The 18,162-nt window shown below is 45.7% G+C and overlaps 1 protein-coding gene across 2 annotated transcripts in view; it reads left to right on the top strand.

Annotated features, from left to right (window-relative positions):
- The first annotated feature begins 574 nt into the window (after positions 1-574).
- Positions 575-18,162, top strand: part of Mical3 (microtubule associated monooxygenase, calponin and LIM domain containing 3) — a 194,537-nt gene continuing 176,949 nt past the window's right edge. Inside the window, exon 1 of one of the 2 annotated variants that reach the window (XM_076940475.1) lies at positions 575-916. The gene's annotated coding sequence lies outside the window, so the exon portion shown is untranslated. The remainder of the gene's footprint in view (positions 917-18,162) is intronic. The other variant, XM_076940486.1, reaches the window with a different exon arrangement.

The raw sequence follows: 18,162 nt of genomic DNA, 5'->3' as shown, positions 1-18,162 counted from the left end.
TTGGGGTTGTGGCCTTTGGATTGTGTCTTTGGGGATCAAAGCCTGCGTTCACCACCATAATGATCATAATTAACATTGTAGCAAGAACAACTTAATTTGATAAGCATTCTAAGACAACTTTGCATCTTTCATCCTATGGCTCAAAGAGATTTAAGTGACCCTCTCATCACCATCCTTTGGTCCCTTCTCTAGACCCCCCCCCCCCCAGCTCACCCCCAGCTGGCACCCGCTGGGAGTTGTTTTTCAAGAGCAAGCCTGGCAAACATTCTGTTCTGTGTACAGCAGGATCCTCTGGGGCAGGGAGCCTGGGATAATGCTGGAATTTCTAATCCTTATGATGTTCCTATGTGTGTTGACTGGGGAGGGAAAGAAGGAGAAAAACCGATAGAGGAGTGGTTTAGGCTTGAATCTAAAGAACGAGTTATCTGGGTGGCAGTGTGCTGGAGCTTCATTTCCTTTGGGTCACTTGAGGCTCAACCGATGCCCAGGAGAGAGGCCAACGCGTCATCGTTTATCCTTTACCTTTCCTCCACAGCCTTCCCCAGCCACCAGGGTAGGCGCCTGCTCCTGGTTACCGTGGCAACCGCGAGGAGCCCCAGCCAGCTCCGCTACTGCACTTTCTGCAGCCCTAGAGGAGATGCAGCAGTGAGAAAGGACAGACCGAGGCAGATCCCGGGTTCTTCATTTCTTCTTCGCTGCTCCGGACTCTGAGAGAACGAGGGAAGGCACAAGGATGAAAGAAGTGTGCCTTGGGGCCTCTGGGTGAGAACCTTGGATGGGATTCTAGCTGGAAGGTGGAGTCGCCACACTTAGGATGCGTGCAGCCACAACAGCAGCACCTGTGTCCTGAGGACCAGCCAACCTGGGGAAGCAAGCTCTCACCGGCGAGGAAGATGCGGGTGTGAAACTCCAGTCTGTGAGTACCATCAAATCTTCCCCCTGGGTGAGCAAACCCCTTAAAGAAAAAGGTTTTGTGTCTTGATTGACGCCTTTAAAAATATTTATCACATCTTTCAATTGTTTGTGCCTTTCCTTTCCTTTCTGACATATGTGGGATTCTTGGAACAATTCTGTCTGCCTTTAAACGCGTGACTCTCTTAATCAGTGGGAGTTACACCCCTGTATCAGTGTCTCCTTTACCGCACAACGCCCCACCAGCGGATACTATGCACCATAAGCACACGCCCCAAAGACTGAGAAGCACAGCGCTCGGTTTCTTAGCCAATACCGTCCAATTTTCTTTATTCCTTTACCCTCCTCCCCCGCCCCCCACACACGTCCACAATCAAAGAAATAACATCCCTAGGCAAGCCAGTGGTATGCCAGTCAGAGGACTGTCCGGGGATCCCCACGACACCGTGTCCTTTCTGCGAGCTCAATGTGAATCCATTAGCTCATCCACAGGCGACAATTGTTACACTCGGAGGAACGTTCATCTCAGTCCAGTAGAGGGCGCCGGCGGTCGCCTCCACAACCGGGTAAACACGCCAGAGATGCCATCCCCACAAGCACAGGCATGCACGTGCCCCTGGCTGCGGAGGACCCGGAGCAAGTCAGCCTCTGTCGAGCGTTAACAAAGGGATGGTTATGTTGGTTCTCCTCTGGAAGTCAGTGGAAGGGCGAAAAGACTTCCGGAGCACTGCGTTTGTTTCAGAACAGAGGGAGCGTGAGTCCAGGGCAAAGTTCTTTCTGAATATCCATCAAGTCCTCTCCTTCCCCCACACCCCGTCAACCCCTCCTCTTCCATTCCCCAATCTATTCTTACGACCATGGCATTGTGACGTAGTGTTTAGAATTTATCGCGTTGGAAAGATAGGCGAAAAAAAAAAGGGGGGGGGGGGAAGACCTAGTTGGAATGAGCAATAAACGAACGGACGGCTGCACTGCTGGCCCCTGCAGTAGTCCGCCCTAGCTGTGTGTTGAAAGACCTGGGGTCTTCCAAGTGATTCTAAAGCACCGAGGTTGCCCGCCACCATTCTAATCAGGATGACGTAAACAGGTGAACTCCGTACTGGTTTAGCCTCTCAAATGTGCTGCTGCTGGAGGGCGGGGTATATTGTTTTTGTCTTGTGTGACTAGCAGCTGTGAGAAAGCAGGCAGGTTGGATGGACCTCGGCAGGCAGAACCTCTGACTACCTGAAGCAGCTGAGAGGGAGAGGGATGTTCCGAAGGAGGGAGGGCGCGCATCACTCAGAATGGGCTCCTTCTCTAAAGAAAATGTTCTGACCTATATTCCAGACCAAGGAGAAAAGGAAATGTGAACCTTTGCGGGACTGCAGAGGGAAAACTGCAGGTTCCTGTAGAAATGGAGTCTGTGTCTGTGTGCTTAGCAGAATCACACTTGTCACTGTCCCCACTTTTCAACCGCAAGAAGCATGGCTGCTGGAAAGAGGTGGATGGGGCATGGTGATTCACGCTTTTAACCCCAGCTTTTGGGAGGTGGAGGCAAAGGATCATGGGTTAAAGGCCATTCCCAGCTATTTAGCAAGTTTGAGGCCAGCCTGGGCTATATTAGATCTTGAGGGAAAAAGAGAGTAAAAGAAAGAGAAGGCAAGAATATGGTAGGCATTTGAACAAAGGAAAAAGCTAACAAAGTCACCTAGAAATTATGATCTTAGTCCTTTCAAGTCTGAATTCATTATGGCTTTAAACTCCTCCTACACTGAAAGGGAAATAGTAAAAAAGTTCCTTTTGCCAAGAACTGGATAACTAGGGTAACATTCTCTTCACAAACACGCTCACAGACCAGGAAGCCAAAGACTTCTAAACTTTGCATTCTAAAGCTATCTCATAAATATTCATAAGTCATAAATGCTGGGAAGCAGGTGGGAGGTAGAAACTACGCAGCAAGTTCCCCAAAGGCTGCTGTGCTCACAGAAATTAGGTAAGGCCTCAAACTCCAGGCCTGAGAAGTCAGAACTGTAAAGAGCCTACAAGGTCAGGGCAGCCCGGCGGGGCTGATAAGCCCAGCACTTGACGGGTAGCGGTGGGAAGATCTAGTGTCATTCTCCACTATGTGTTGGGTTCTGGGCCAGCCTAGGCTACATAAGATTCTCATAAACCGAAAGCTAAAACTACAAAGTGTGACCTTGTGCTAGGACCTTGTGCCTTTCCCATCATAGCTTTCTAGGGTTCTCTCATTAATTTTGATTAGACTGAGAAAAGGTTAAAGTCTTCATGGGGGGGGGGAATGGGGCAAATGACAAACAGTACTGCCTATTCCATCATTCACTTCATAAATTGGAAGGATAATTAAGTAACCCCATAAAGAGCACCCACCCACCCACCCAGCTGGGATCACAAGGCCTGCTGTGCCAGGCTGGGGGGCAGGGCAGGAGGATACCCACACAGAATGGCCACAGCTCTCCCACATACTGTACCAGATTACTCTGTCTCCACATTCCCAGCTAGTGACTTGGACAAGCCTCTCCTTGTGCTTGCTTACCAAGCAACCCCAAACTTACAACCTCCTCCATCATTCTGTTACTTATTGTTCTTCTAGTCTCGTTAAGTCATATTGCACGTGTGCATATGCGCGCGCGTGCACACACACACACACAGACACAAGAGCATGCAATTATGTTGCCTCCTGGTTGACTTGCCCTGCTCTCTGGAGACAATACATCCACTTATCCTGGGGCTCCTACAGGGCTCCCCCAGCACTCACTCAGCACAGGGGCCTGTGGACATCCTTTGCCTTCCTCAATGACCTTGGGCTCTTCTGACAAGTTCTGCCAGGCAGATGGCTCAGGGAGGCTTCTGCTATCCAGCCCTAATGCCCTGTTTTGACTGGTCACCACAGAGTGGACCCAACTCACAGGGCAGGATGCCAACACTACAAAGGCTGCCTAGCCACTAACCAGTGTATCTACATCTCATCTCTCACCACCCCTACTCACTACAACTGCCACGAGGTACTCCCTGAAAATGACAACTTACTCCACGGCCCAGGAGGAAGTGTCCAGTAATCTGGCTCCATGCACACCCCAACACACCCAACAATAGAAAGAGCTGCCCAGACTCAGGAGGGAGGCCCCAGGAGACTCAGACACTTTACTAAAGCAGTAGCTGACACTGTGGCAGAGCAGATTGTGACTCCTCAGCAGGCCAGGAAATCAATTTTGTTGGTCATAACCAGCATTTTTAAAAGAGAAAAAAAAATATCCAAGTTTGCCGTATATACTTTGGGGGAGGGCGTTGTTACCTGAAGTCTGTGTTTGGTTTCGTATTATATGTATGTTTGTTGTGCTCTCAGTTGTGAAGCGTCTGTTTTATTTATTTTGGGGTTTTAGGGACCAAGTCCAGACCCCTGCCCATGCTAACTACACACCCCAGGAATCAAGATCAATTCTTTGCACAGGTCACAATCAGACAATCATTACGGTCATTCCCCTGCAGTGAACTCTGAGGGAAGCTAGAACGGAATCACGATAAAACAGTAAGGAGCCAAATTCCAGAAGAGCTGACCAAAAAAAAAATATATATATATATATATACATATATATATATGTATATATATATATGTATATATATATTATATACATATACATATACATATTCATATATATATATATATATATATATATATATATATATATATATATATTTGTATTGTTTTGGTGCTAGGAACTGAACCCAGGGCTGTGTGCACGCAGAGCGTTTACCACTGAGTCCATCTGACTCGGGACTTTGGAAAGCCCAGTTCTGAGAGGCCTTTGTGACCTGAGCATGCTGACGTGAGATGTGTGAACTGCAAGTGCTCTGACCCCTCTGGCTGCTACTCTTTTGAAATTGAACCAATCCCTTTGTTTTGCTGGTTTAGTTTTGGGTGGAAGAGCTGAGAAGCTTTACACTGAGCGACTCCTGGGCTGGAACAGACTTTCGGTAAGGCATTTTTGAATAGTGCAGAAAGGAAAGCCAAACATTTCACTGTATTTTTACATGTTCATCATTTAGGGAGGAGCACACATGTTCCCTAGTGCTTGTCCAGAGCGCAGAGGACAGCTTTTAGGAGTCGGTTCTCTCTCCCACCCTGTGGGGCGTGAGGACTGAACCCAGGCAGTCAAGCTTGGCACCAGCACCTTTGCTCACTCAGCCATCTCGTGGGCTCATTTCAATGTTGTTTTTTTTTTTTTAATTACAATTCTGTGTGAGTCTACTCACTGTGTATGCTACTTATATGACATTCTGCAAATGACTAAATTTAGTGAAGGCCTGGGGCTGAAGCTTTAGAGAATTTAATAGTCAAGGGGCATAAGGAGACTTTGTAAGACATTAGAACTGCTCTTGTTTGGTTCTTTGACAAGGTTTCTCTGTGTAGCTTTGACTGTGTTGGAATTTTCTATGTACACCAGGCTAGCCTTGAACTCACAGAGATTCTTCTGCCTCTGCCTCATGACTGCTGGGACCAAACATGCGCTCTACCACGCCTAGCTGATTAAGGTTTTAAAAAAAACAAAAAACATTAACAGGAGGTTGAAGTAGGAGTATTGTTATAAATCTGAGGCCAGCCTAGGCTACAGACTAAAAGCCTGTCTCAAAAACAAAACAAAAAAATAATATCAAAACAACAATAACAAAAAACCTTAACACATAATGCTGTGGTGTTTCAGAGTAAAACTATCTCATCTATTCTAGGTTGCTTTCTTCACTGGTACAGTTTGGAGGTGCTGTAACATGATAATACATGGGGATAGCCTGGGTTACATCCAGAGATACTATTTCAAAAAGCAAACATGAAGCCAAATCTGGGTGGTTGATGGCATATATATATATACTACCAACAATATATATTTATATGTATATATACGTATATGTATATATGTATGTATATACATATATTATATATATACACACACACATTTATGTGTATATATATATATATATATATATATACATTTGTGTGTGTGTGTTTATGTAATATTTTAAGTTAAGGTAATGAGCTCTGGGAGAGCCTGTCTTGTAAATTCTAACATGGATGGTGGTGTCATCAAGTGTGAAAGCCAAAAGGCGGAGGAAGCCAGTGGAATGGGAATAAAGGCGGCCTGGGAAACCTGTTCTCTTTTCCAGATTCTACAGTCTCCCACCAATGTCTCCCAGGTTCTACTTAACCTGTGGCCTGCACACAACCTCAGCTGAGCCTCAGATAGAGCGTCTCTGTGCCCTATTTGTTTTTTATTTTAACATGCAAAGCAGCAAGTTTCCTTGTGCCATTCTCAGACATACTTAGTTTTGGTTGACCCTCCCCCACCCAGTTCTCTTTCCCATCCCAAAGGGGGTGGACATCCCAGCTCTGTTCCGTCTCCAAAAGCAGGCAGTAGAGATTCACAATGGCTGCATATTTACACCTGCCCAATGCTCTCCCCACCTCCAAGGGCATCTGAATATCCTAGTAGGCATTCCATAGACTAGACACTGAGAAATGTCCATGTTTTAAAATCTAGTATGGGGACCACGGAGCTGACTTGCTGGGTGAAGTCACCCACTGCTAAGCCTGACAGCCTGAGTTTGATCCCTGGGATCTACATGGTGGAAGGAGAGAACCACCTCCTAGAAATTGTCCTTTGACCTCCATATGCATACGCATATGTGTGTGTGTGTGTGTTGTGTGTATGTATATATACATGTGTATGTGTGTGTATGTTGTGTATATGTGTGTTACATGTGTGTTGTGTGTATGTGTATATACATGTGTATGTGTGTGCATTATGTATGTATGTATGTGAGTGTTGTATGTGATTGTGTGTATGTATGCGTCTATGTGTGTGTATATGTGTGTCTGTATTGTGTGTGTATATGTATGTGTCTATGTGTGTGTATTGTGTGTGTGTGTGCATTGTGTGCATTCATTGTGTGTGTGTGTGTGTTGTGAGAGAGATGGGCAGAGAGAGAGATTTTTGAGACTCTGTCTGGATCTACGTAGACGCTGTAGATCTTTGGACTAGACCAGGCGTCAGTTACTGTGTTTACTCACTAGGTGGCTGTAATTTGCACTTTTAGCAGCCAATCTAACTAGTGCATACCCCAGGCCGGACACTTATGTATGCAGCCTGGAGAACACAGAGAAGATGGCATTGCTGTGCCCATATCTCTCACTTAGAGTCAATGCAGTTCTGACACAGTAGCACGACTTGGGTTTTTATGTGGCATACAGGAAGGCAAGCATCTGAACTCATCTTGGCTGTGCATCATCCCATCATGCCTTTATACCAAAGTTTGAGTTCAAATTCTGGCCATGATGCTCCTGGGTTGTGTGACCTTGGGAAAATACACTAATATCTCTACAGAGAGTTCTACGGCTCACTGACCTTATACTACTGTATAGACAAACAGGTGACGATGACAGGAGTGAGGTGAAGGAGAGGTGGGAGGGTTGGCAGTTGCTGGGGGTGCATTGCAAACAACAGAAATGGGCTCTTGGGCTGACTTTTGAAAGGAGAAGGAAACTTAGAGAGAGAGGCTGTGAATTAGCTCCATGAAAGGGTAGTTCCCAGATGTCAGGAAGGACAGGGACCAGGCAGCTAAGGGGACCTAAACAGAAAAGTAACTAGCTTGTCCCGTCAGTGTATTCTTGGTTGGAAGACCTCATGCTCACTTTTCTGTGGCTTTGTGCTTCCCACTCAAATTCCAGGAAGAAAGGTCAGAGAGCCTTAATGGAGCTGGGCTACCTGCCACCAGCTGCCACCAGCTCGCAGATGGAACGACAGGACCTTGAGTTAAATGCCCACCTTGCAGCATTCAGGTTCCATTCCCGGGTGTGGGGATGCTGGGTGGGCAAAAGCCACAGACATCCAGCAGGAAGCCAATGCCAGCAAATGTCCCAGGCCAGGAGCCCAAAGTGCATGGCCTTGTGAGCCCTAGGTCCATGTGTCATGTTTCAGCACACATGGACAATGTTTGGACAGCATTCTGGGTGAAGTGGCAAGGCAATCCAAAAAGAGGAGCCTGGCAGGGAGGTTCTGGCCACCTCTTGCCCTACTGTCCCAGCAGGCCTGTGGGTAGAAGCAACACTGTATGGGACCCGTTAGTAACCAACCTGATGGAAGCTTGAGCTTCCATAGTGAAACTTAAGCCGGTTTGGCCCTGCTTTTCTTCTCCAAATGTGTTGGGGCAGGGCAGGTTGTTTTGTTGTTTTGTTTTAGATTTTGTTTCTTTGAGGCTAGGTTTCTCTATATAGCCCTGGCTGTCCTGGAACTCACTTTGTAGATCAGGCTGACCTCAAACTCACAGAGATCCATCTGCCTCTGCCTCCTGAGTGCTGGGATTAAAGATGCCTAGCCCAAAGTGGTTTTTAAGTTGTTTTTTTAATTGTTGAGCCAAGTGTTGGTGGTACACAACTTTTAATTCCAGCACTAGGGAGGTAGAGGCAGGAGAATCTCTGTGAATATGAGTCCATCCTGGTCTACAGAGAAAGTTCCAGGCCAGCCATGGCTACACAGAGAAACCCTGTCTCGAAACACCAAGTTGTTGTCATTGCTTTGTGCTGCATGTTTTCTCAGTGCTAGGGATGGAGCCTATGGTGTTCTCTTAAACTCCAATTTTAATTAAATTTAAATTTATTTATTAATTCATTTATTTTGCGTGTGTCTGTTTATGCTTTTGTGTTATGATACACAAGAAGAGTCAGAGGACAACTTGTAAGAATTAGTTCTCAGGTCTGGAGAGACGGCTCATCGGTTAAGAGCACTGACTGCTCCTTCTGAGGTCCTGAGTTCAGTTCCCAGCAACCACAGAATAGCTCACAACCATCTCTAATGGGATCTGATGACCTCTTCTGATGTGTGTGAAGACAGCTACAGTGTATGCATTTATATAAAACAAATAAATAGATCTTTTTAAAAAATAGAATTCTCTCCTTCCACCATATGGATCGGAGATTGAACACAGGTCCTCAAGCTTGGTAAACAAGTGCCTTGGTCCATTTCACTGGACCTGACCTCAAGTTTTAGAAGGGGCCTTCTTCAGGCTGGGCACAGAGTCAGAAGGGGTGAGTAGCCTTGGCTGCACTCACGGACTTGATCACCTGCATGCTCACAGTCAGGGTTCCGTTTTTCAGAAAATACAAGCAGATTCTACAGAAGTAAGGGCTGCCTGGCCCTAGAAGCCAGGTGAGCTTCTACTCTCCTGTCGTCATTTCACTAGGGGGGTTGGTGCAGGGGTGAAGGTCTGTGATTGGCTGCAGCACGCAGGGTATGGGGTGGACATCGATGCTCTCCATGAAACAGAGGGATCTCTAAGCAAGGGGAAAGAACTTACTGAAGACTTCCAACCAGTGATATGGTTTGAGGACCTTAAAGGCCATAAAATCTGGACAGATGTGACATCTTTTCCTCAACCCTTCTCTGTCCTCTTTTTCTGGAAGTAAGAGGTGGTTGCTCTGAAATTGTAACTGGTTTATTTTATTATAAAAGTACGCTCAGTACTCAAACCTTTCCCCAAATGAAAAGGCACAATAAAGGGAGGTGATTTCCTTAACTATAGCCCCCCTCCACTAGCCCACCCCCGTGCTAGGGATGAAATTCAGGGCCCCTGGCTCGGCTGGCACTCACTGTACCACGAAGACACACACACACCCCTAACCCGAGAAGATGGTTTCTGGACACTCAGTTCCCACCCACTCCACTGTTTAGCCAACCGTTCCCACATTCGTATTCTTCCTCTGAACCGGACTCCCCGAGCCTCTGACCTGGCCCCGCCCACCCTCCGGCCTGCCCCGCCCCCAGGTCACATCCCTGCTTCTCTTGAAAGGCTTTGGTGACAGAGTATGAGCTCAGCTCTTCTCTCCAAACTGGAACTTCTACAGGTAGAGCCCCACTTTGCAGATTACTTAACTACATACTTGGGGGTGGGTATTCAAATACCCCCTCCTCCACAAAATCCTTCAGATCTCAGGTAAGCCTTCTCAGTCTTGGAAGCAGCACCTCACTGTTTACTCTTCCTACTGTCCGTCCCAGAAGTCAGACCTCTGTCCCATTATCCTTGCCACGACTTCCAGACAGTACTTTGCCAATCAGGCACTCAGGGAGGATGACTGATAATAACTAATAAGTGACTTTGATCAAACTTCAGGTTTTTGTACCTGGGAGCCTGTAGAGATTATTTGATATATTTTTTTTTTTCTTTTCACAGTTACTGAGTTTCTTATGGGGCCTAGACAAGATAAATATTTGGGGGCTGGAGAATTGGCTTGGCAGTTAAGAGCACTTGCTGCTCTTCCAAAAGACCTGGATTCAATTCCTAGCACCCACATGGCAGCTCACAACAGTCTGTCACTCCAGTTCCAGGGGCGCAGACTCCCTCTTTTGGACTCTTCAGTCACCAAGTGTGCATGCAGTGCACTGACAGATACAGGCAAAACACCCATACACCCATAATTTAATAATAAATTAAAGAAATAATTATGTATTTATCTTATATGAGTACACTATAGCTGTCTTCACAGATAGCAGAAGAGGGCATCAGATCCCATTACAGATGATTGTGAGCCACCATGTGGTTGCTGGGAATTGAACTCAGGACCTCTGGAAGAGCAGTCAGTGCTTCTAAACACTGGGCTACCTCTCCAACCCAATACAATATTTTTTTAAAAAAAGAAATGTGTAGCTGCCTGCAGCCACGAATCAACTGGGTTCACCTGAAAAGGGGGCTGGGAGTGAAAGGGGACCGAGGGTGAGAAGAGATGAAGCCAGGACAAAGTTCTCTGATCAAGGCTCAAAGCTTTAATGTTCAGTTCTCAATTTAAAGGGAAAGGCCCAACCCAAAACCTGTCGTGGTTTAAGCCAGAGATGGGTGGGATAATCCATAATCTGTTCTAGGTCATGGCAGGAGGAGATGTCTCAAGGCAAACCCAGGGGCAGTTCTGCTTCTGTGTTCGGTGCAGCTAAGGTGGGAAACTCCACCTAGATCCTATCACTTGGTCTGTTGTGGTAAGCAAGGTCTCTCAGGCCTGCTCAAGGCTGGGGGAAGGGCACAGAAATGTTTCTATACTCAACTGGATCTGCTCCATTGAGAAACACATCTACTCAGAGAAACAACTGGTCCTCCTGCAGATGTTTTCAGAGTTGAAACATTTCTGACTCACAGAGGGAACTTCACTGAGGTAGAGCATAACTTCAAAACGATACCTGGAAAATGTTAGATGATCAGAACCTAACATCCTTGGATGGCTTGTAATTTGATTTAATAAGTCAAGGAATTTTACTAATTATGCCATGCTCTTTTTTCCCCTGTCTGGTAGGATACCTCCAGTGTAAAAATATAAATATTGTGATAAAGTAGGCCCATGACTTCAGAGAAAATTTACGTACCATATCCACCTAATGAGAATCAATACAGTATTAAGAAACGGACCATGGCTGGAGAGATGGCTCAGCCAGTAAAGGCTGGACACGCACTAATATATAAGAAAGAGACCACAGCAAGACAGAAAGTATAGTGAGATATTTTGTTTATTTAAACATCAATGGGTATTTAAATTGTTTTTAGTAATTTTTGTTAACTTCCTAGTAAGTTTTGCGAGAGCATCTTAATTCTCATTAAATCTACTTTAAGTTTGTAACAGCGAAAGAGAAGACATGGACACGCAGAAGTTTCTCACACTTACTACCTGATTGTCTCCTTCCTTCTGTCAGCTGGCTTCGATTTTCGAAACTATTTATGTGTGTGGGTGCCCTGCTTGCATAGATGTTAATGTATCACACACACACACACCTGGTGCCTGCCGAGGCTGGAAGAGTTGTTGGACCCCAAAACTGTAGTTAGAGATGGTAGTGAGCTGTTGTGTGGGTTCTGGGACTCGAACCTGGGTCCCCTGAAAGCGCAACCAGTGCTTCAGCATGTGTGTTCCTTTGGAAAGGCAGTAAGTTCTCTTAATGGCTGGGCCATCTCTCCAGACCAAGCTGACTTCATTTTTGTATTTTGTTATTATATAAAATGTATCTTTTGGTGGTTTGATTTTTTTTTCTTTTTAAAATAGAGACTTTTTTTCTGGCTGACTTAGTTTTATTTGATTTTATTTTTAGGTTTGAACCTGTTTCAAAGAAATCATTCTGAGTTCTGTCAAATGGCACAAAAATGTTTACTGTAACAAATTCCTTGTGATTTAAAAAAGAACCCACATTATCTTGAAGTTTAATGTGTCAAAGGACAAGTTAAGGACCAGTGAGACGGCCCAGTGGGGAAATGGTGCTTGCTTGCTCCCCGGGCTTGATGGAAATTCCAAGAATCCACATAGTAGAGGGGAGAGAACTCACTCCCACAAATTGTCCTCTGACCTCCACTTGGCCATGGCAAGCATTCCCTCCCCCTGTCAAAATAAATAAATGTAAAAAAAACATTTTAAAAGGACAAATTCAGCCCAACCAGCCTATATTTTAATATGACTTATATCCTTGAAGTCCTGGCTGGCCTTGAACTCACAGAGAGCCACCTGCCTCTGTCTCCCCAGTGCTGAGATTAAAGGTGTGTGTCACTCTGCCCAGCTTTGAGAGCATTTTAGATCAAGAACTTGCCTACCTAATTATAAACACAGTCACCCCCACAGGAAGGTACCGTGGAGCCAAGAATGTCCTCCAGCTCCTCCGAGCTAGTGGGGTGTGATGTCCACCTTTGGCGGGTCACATTCTTCCCTAGTTTGACAGCTCTGAAGAATGTCCCTGTTGAGATTCTTCAGAACCCCATACAAAACAAGTCTCTGGAGCGAGCCAAGGATAACACTTCTTCGTGCAGCCGCATCTGTACTTGGAATTCTGCTTTGGGAGCGGTAGCATTTTTTCACAATGGCAAAGCACACATATTAGATTTGAGGTTTGAGGTTTGATACAGCGTGACTACACTGGAATTGAGACAGATGTGCTCCTCAAAACTATAATCTGTAAGGGTCTCCTTGTCATTGAAATAGCTCGTGAGAGAAAGCAGTAGATGGAGGGTCTCTGCATACCCAAACTGGAAGATAACTTCAGAAGGAACCAGCGGAGACCTTTCCACCTGCTCAACTGCTATGACCAAGTACTGCAGGGTATCCGGAGACAGGGTGCTGCTGCGTAGGCTATTAATATTACACCCATAATTTCTTTTCAAACATTGTTTCAGATCATTCAACTATTCCAATGCCTTTGCATTCCTTTTGTCAAAACAGCATTCTGAAGAATATTTTTAAAGTTTATTATTTTTTCCCAAAAGGTTTATTAATTTTTATGATACAGCTATTTGCTTCCTCTGCATGTAGGTATAGACATCAATGTGCATGCAGTGCCAAGGGAGACCAGCAGAGGGCGATGGAGCTCCTAAAATTGAAGTTACAAGTTGTGAGCTGCCTCCGGAGTGCTAGAAACGGAATGAATCCAGGGCCTCTGGAAGAGTAGCAAGTGACACTGAGCCATCTCTCTAGCCCTGGCCAACAAGATTTACCACTTTTAATTGCCAGGTCAAATTAACAGGTGAAAAAAAAAAGCTACTTACGTTAAATCTGCTTTTAATTGCTTACTAGCATTTGGAAATAACAGTGATGATGATGACATAATAATAAATAATTATATCATCATCATCCCATTTTAAAAAGTTTTTGTGTTTTGGATTCAGTTTTGAAAGCTTATAGGTGCTAAAGAGCCATAGAGTTCCTTCCCACTTCAGTTATAAATTTCCCACAATGACCAAACAGTCCCATTCATTTGTCAGTCATTGTTGGAAGGTCACCCTCTTTGTATCTACTACCTCGAAGGCAGCAGCCTCAGGCGGCAGTGAGGCCACAGCCCTGCAGAAAGGGGGTTCTGCTGTCCACAGAGTAGCCCTTGGAGCTGGTGCTGGGGAGGGCAACCTTCTCCCTCAATTGCAGTCCACTGGTGTAGCCTGTAGGCCTTCAGCTTCCTCTGCAAGCAGATCCTCCTGGTGGCAGGGTGGGTGGTGTTGAGGTACAGGAAAGCAACTGCCATTCCGTGTTGAAGGGTTGCTGTCATTGAGAGTTCCTGTTGAGCCCCAAGGTCACAGGGTGTGAACCAAGGGAGCAGCACAGCAGCCTGGGTCACAGTGGAAACTGTGGAACCCCCTAATGTATTCTTATTTTAATGTTTGTTGGTTTGTTTCTGAGACAGGGTCTATGGTGGCCCAGGCTGGCTTTGACTCTTATCCTCCTACTTCAGTGCCTAGCGAGACTAGCGGTCTGTGCCACTACATGTACTTCCCTAATGCACTTAGGTTTTACACTTGATTTTATCCAAAAGGTAGACAGGCAATGTGTTTATTTATGTTTTTATTACATATATTGTTTTGTATATATGTATGGCCATGCTTGTGGAGGTCAGAAGACAACTTGTGAGAGTTGGTTTTCTCCTTCCACTTTGTGTGTTGTGGCGGGGGGGGGGGGGGTCAGATCCTCAGGCTTGTGCCTCGAATCACTGTGCCACCCCTCCCCCACCCTTAATATTCTTATTTAGAGAACAATACCCTAAGCAAGTAGAAATGGAAACCCTTGGTTGATTCTAGTCCTCCTCGGTAGGTTAGGTATACTTGTGGTTTCTACAAGTACACAGCACTTAGTCTGGATGGATACAGGGACTCAGAGAACCCAGGCACATGTGCACCTATGAAGCTGTGTACATACACACACAGCTATAGAAGGACTTCCTGATATATAACTGTAATGGAGATATACATCTGGGACTAAGGTTGTATGCAACTCAAACCCTTGTCACCGCCACTTAAAACAAAGATGTAAGCCCAGGAAAACCAAAACCCCTGTCGGCAAAAGTCACTGAGTTTCTAGAGACTGCCAGAAGCCGCTGGAGCTGGCTTGGGGAAGTCTTTCTCTGAGGCCAGCGGGACTCTAGGACTCTGTAGTGGTAAGTGAGGTGGTGGCTCTAATGAAGAGGCAGGATGGTGGCTCTAGATTGCTCAGTGGCTTTGGCAACTAATATTTTCCCCTAGATAGCTGCATCTCGATTTTCCTCACTATTGCTATACTGAACTCCTGGCTGCTGCAAAGCCTACACAGTCCGGTGAGTTTGAGGAAACTTTTCTCAGCTTTGGGGTTATCGTACTGTGGGAATCCGATGCAGACATAGACACGTGAGTTTGTCAAGTTGTATATTAATTTCCTTTCTGCCAGCAGGGTAAAAAGACTCGTGGGTTGGGAATTAGAAAGTAAAAGGTGTGTGTGTGTGTGTGTGTGTGTGTGTGTGTGTGTGTGTTAAAGTCTTGCTGTGAGATAGTCCAGTGATCAACTCAGAGCCCAGGAGTGTCTCCAGTACTGGGACACTGCTCTCTCTGTACCCCTTAGGTGTCTCCCAACAGTCTAATCTAGTTCAAAGCTAAGGCTTTGGTATAGAAGAGGAAGGCAAGGGCTTTTAAAAAAGATATTTCATTGTTATTATTATGTATGTGGTATTTTGCCTGCATGTAAGACTGTGCCATATGTACATACCTGGTGGAGACCAGAAGAAAGGTTGTCAGATCCCCAGATACTAAAGTTACAAATGGCTGTTGGCCTCCATGTGGTGCTGGGAATCAAACCTGGGTCCTCTTAAATGCTGAGTCATCTCTCTAGCCCCAAAGGCAAGGACTGGAAGCACATCATCCTAGGTCCCTGTTCAAGAATGTTCAAGAATGAACTTTGTTCTAAGCCACCCTGAGTTTCCTTTTTGGTTTTTATATCCCACATCTGCACCTGTCCAAGGTATGCTGGGAGTTTCTAAGTTATAGGAAGCTTCAGAATTCCCTGGGGGGGGGGGTGCATATTAAGGTTGAAACACTAGCAGCAGGGGACACACTAGCAAAATTGTATGGGAGTGAGACAGCCAGACAGCTCAATAAGGAAAAGGGTTTGCCACCAAGACTGCCGACCTAAATTCTGCCATTGGGACTGAGATGTTGGAAGGAGAGAACCGATTCCTACAGGTTGTCTTTTGACCTTCATACACATAAATGAATAAATATAATTTTAAAAATTTTGAGAAAGGGTTTCACTATCTGCCTCCCAAGTGGGAGTGCTGGGATTAAATTAGGCAAACACCTAGGCTCAGAGGTTAAGAGCACTGACTGATCTTCCAGAGGTCCTGAGTTCAATTCCCAGCAACCACATGGTGGCTTACAACCATCTGTGATGGGATCTGATGCCCTCAGAGCATCAGATACTCATATACGTAGCATAAATGATCCCTTATAAAAAAACAAAAAACAAAAACAGTATTTATTTATTCGTACAAGTGGGGTGGTCAGACAACCTATAGCAGTTGATTCATTCTCTCCTTCTTCCAGGTGTGTCCCAGGGACAGAATGTAGGTTGTCAGGCTTGGAGGCAGACCCCTTTACCCACTGAGCTGTCTTGCTGGCCCACTCCCACACAATTTTACTAGGATTTCAGCAGCTTAAAAAAAATGAAATAATTAGCCCAGCCTGTATTTTCAGGCTTGTCTTCTGCCAGCGGGGCCAGCTAGCTTGCTAAACATCTGGTTCAGAGGCAGGGCACACTGCCCTCGCTAGTTCCAGTGCAAGACTCAGATAAGAGGAACAGGACAGAGACTTAAGCTCACTGTAAGCTCTTCTTCTTCTTCTTCTTCTTTTTTTTTTTTTTTTTTTTTTTGGTTTTTCGAGACAGGGTTTCTCTGTGTAGCCCTGGCTGTCCTGGAACTTACTCTGTAGACCAGGCTAGCCTCCAACTCAGAAATCCGCTGTAAACTCTTCTTATGCTGTAGCTTCGGAACTCTCCAGCACACACTTTGCTACTCTGTATTTCTTTTCTCCTTGCTTGGTGCTTAAGATGGCTGTCTACTTGTTACATGTTGTAATGGGATCTTGGGGGAGTGGGAGATTGCAGTGAACAGGATGTACACTCTGGAAAACCCGCCTCCATTTATTTATTTTTGGAGGTCTCAGGGACAGAACCCAAGGCAATTCGTATGCTATGTGATTACTCTACCACTGAGTTACAGCCCGAAGCTCTGGTTTTTCTCAGACAGGATCTCGAAACGTACACCAGTCTGACCCAGTACTTGCAATCCTCCTGCCTCTGCCTCCCAAGTACAGGCACTGTCACTTAGCAGCCTTCTTAACATTGGCCAAGTTGGTGTGCTTTGTGAGCTGCAGTTTCTTTCCTTCCTTGTGGACACAGACTTTTGCCAGTCAGTACTCCGCACAGTCTTGTTTTGATGTTTAAATGACATTGCAAGCATACAAACTAAGTTATGAAATTATCTCTCCTCCTCCCCTCCCCTTCTAGATGTGGTCCACCATGGAGGGAAGTCAGGGCAGGAGCTGAAGCAGAGGCCATGGAGAAGTGCTGCTTACAGGCTTGCTCCTCATGTTGCTCAGCCTGCTTTCTTATAGACCCCAGGACCACATGCCCAGGGGCGGCACTGCCCACTGTTGTCCCTTTTCAATCAATTGTTAATCAAGAAAATGCCTCACGAAGTTGCCTCTAGGTCAATCTGACGGCAGAGGCAATTCCTTAGTTGAGACTCCCTCTTCCCAAATACCCCTGGCATGTGTCAGGTTAACAAACAAAACAGAAATCATCCCCACCCCCGGTGCAGTGCTGTACTGCAGGATCATGAGGGTGGTCACTAGAGTCAGGCCTCTCTGTCTGTTCCCTTGTACAGATTAGCTTCTTCAGGCCTTTCTTTCCTCTCAGGAGGAATAAGGGTATGAATAGCATTGATTTAAGGTTGGAATGAAAAGACGCACATAAACGTCTCCCAACAGTGTTGATATACTGTGTTTAGTCAGTTTCTTCACAGTTATGAGAAACATCCCTGATTTAAACAGTTTCAGGGAGGAATTCTTTTAATTCATGATTTCCATCTTTGGTTCCTGGCTCTGTTGACTTGGGGCCCCTGCTTGCAGGCAGAACAGCATAGCATTAGGAACCCGTGGACCCCATGGTGGGTAGGAAGCAGAAAGACAGCCAGGAAGAGGCCAGGGGACAAGATAACTCCTAATGACCTACTTTAGCCACTTAGGCCCCACCTCCTAAAGTTACCAGCACCTCCCAAAATAGCATGCCAGCTGGGGGCCAAGCATCAAATACATGAGCCTTTCTGAAGGACACTACTTATCTAAACCATAATGGCTAATAAACACCAGCAGTAACAGCCGCTGGATACTAGGGAAAAAGGGGATTACATTTGGGGGCAGAAAACAAGGAAAATTAGGATCACGGTGGCACAAGGTAGA

The sequence above is a fragment of the Arvicanthis niloticus genome, chromosome 9 (assembly GCF_011762505.2).
Source record: "Arvicanthis niloticus isolate mArvNil1 chromosome 9, mArvNil1.pat.X, whole genome shotgun sequence".
In the NCBI taxonomy this organism is placed as follows: Eukaryota; Metazoa; Chordata; class Mammalia; order Rodentia; family Muridae; genus Arvicanthis; species Arvicanthis niloticus.
Note: the sequence above shows the minus strand (reverse complement) of the source record. Positions and strands in the feature narration are given on the sequence as shown.